Raw genomic sequence first — 1,896 nt, 5'->3', positions numbered from 1 at the left:
GAGAGAGAGAGAGAGAGAGAGAGAGAGAGAGTTTTGCTCGAGCTCGATAACGTTTTTTCTCTTTTTCGTTTTTCGTCAAATTTTTATATCAAATTTCATTCGAAGAAAGGGGAACGTTCGAAGATGGAAGCGAACGCTTTAACGCTTGCCTCGTGACCTTGGGAATGATGAAAGAAGAAAAGAAGTATCCGTGAAGTTGTTCGATTGAAATGTTATTTTATTCTCATTAAATGTATAATCGTGTTGTTTACGAAGTATTGCCTTTCGCTATCCCATCGGACAATTAAAAAAAAAAAAAAAGAAAAAAAAAAGAGAAAAAAGGTCCGATCGTCAGACATGAATTAGTTGGGTAGAACGTCTGAACGATAGAATAATAGAACGGTTGTCCGTCAGTATTTCTTCTTCTTTTTCTTTTTTTTTTTTTTTTTTTCCTTTTTTTTTTTTCTTTTCAATTAATTAATTACGCGTGTATACGTGCGAGTGAATCGACACCGCAAATTGACAGAGATTCGCCTCCTCTCTAATCTCTTTCTAATCGAAAAACCGTTCGCGATTATTTACACAAAATCCACGTATCATCACGTGAATCTCGAGTTATAAAACGGTCGAACAAGTGATATACGGGTAACGTATTGCTAGAAAACTTAGCCGCCAAATGATATATCCTAGAGGGGGGAGGGGAGCGATCGTTATTTAAAATTTTATATATATATATATATATATATTTTCCATCGTGCGAGGCACCTCTCATCTCGAATTTCGAATGACGATTTAAAATCGGTTTAAAATCGGACGTAAAAGTCATTTTTACGAATGATAGAAAAATCGTTGATTCGCGAGAGAGAGAGAGAGAGAGAGAGAGAGAAGGGATAAATGGAGGATCGATATGGAGGGGAAGATGATAAAAGAGGAAACGTTTCGTTAACGATTCGAAAAGTGATCGGTGCATCGTCGATGGCTCGTATCTTGATTCCGTTAGTACGCAGAATTTCAAGGGATATTATTTATCGCCACATTGTTTCGAATGAGATTCGTATGAAATTGAAAAAAAGGCAGATGAATTCTCAGTAATCGTCTCTGCCAAAACTAGCACGTTCACGGACATACAATATCGATAAATATAACGTTATATATAACGTTATATATATATATATAATATATTGGTATATAAATAGCACGATCCTTTACACTAGAATACAGGATGTATATACATGTTACACGATGGATGGAGTCTGTCTGTAAATAGTTTTTAGCGGAGCATCGAGGAGTCTCTTTCTTTCTTTCTTTCTTTCTTTCTTTCGTGTTTCGATCCTCGGGAGTGTTACTATCCGCCATTTCGGGAACCAGATTCTTTATCTTCATATATTGTCCTTGCTCGTCGTTTCGTAAAATGCTTCTTTTAATTGCAAAAGTAGGAAAATAGCGAGGGACGTTCGCAGCAGCGGATCGCGTGCCCGGATCTTTCGCGAAAGTCGGAGACCTGTCGAAAGGCCTGTCTTTGGTTGAAGAGGACGGAGAAAATAAGTTGTCAAAAAGTTGATGAATTCAATCGATGAAATCTGTCTTCTCGAGAAATTAGCAGCTCGCTGACCAGCTTTTCACGTCGATGCAATGAAATCCTTTTTCCTTTCTTCCTTTCTTTCTTTCTTTCTTTTTTCTCAACACTCGCTCTAAAACGCTTCTTCTCTGTTGAAACGAATTATTAAGTACGTAAAATTTCGTTCACTTTATCGGTGAAACGAAAAACTCAAGAGATTGCTATTTTGCCTCTTGAAAGAAAATGGATAGCGACTATATTGTTTCGATGCTATCGCGAAATAAAAATCGAAAATCGAGAATGTTTGATCGCAATGGAGAAAAAAAAAGAAAAGAAAACGACTAGATTCTTTCAATGGA

The sequence above is a fragment of the Apis dorsata genome, unplaced genomic scaffold (assembly GCF_000469605.1).
Source record: "Apis dorsata unplaced genomic scaffold, Apis dorsata 1.3 scaffold_326, whole genome shotgun sequence".
Taxonomy (NCBI): Eukaryota; Metazoa; Arthropoda; class Insecta; order Hymenoptera; family Apidae; genus Apis; species Apis dorsata.
The sequence above is the reverse complement of the archived record's forward strand: the minus strand, read 5'-3'. Positions refer to the sequence as shown.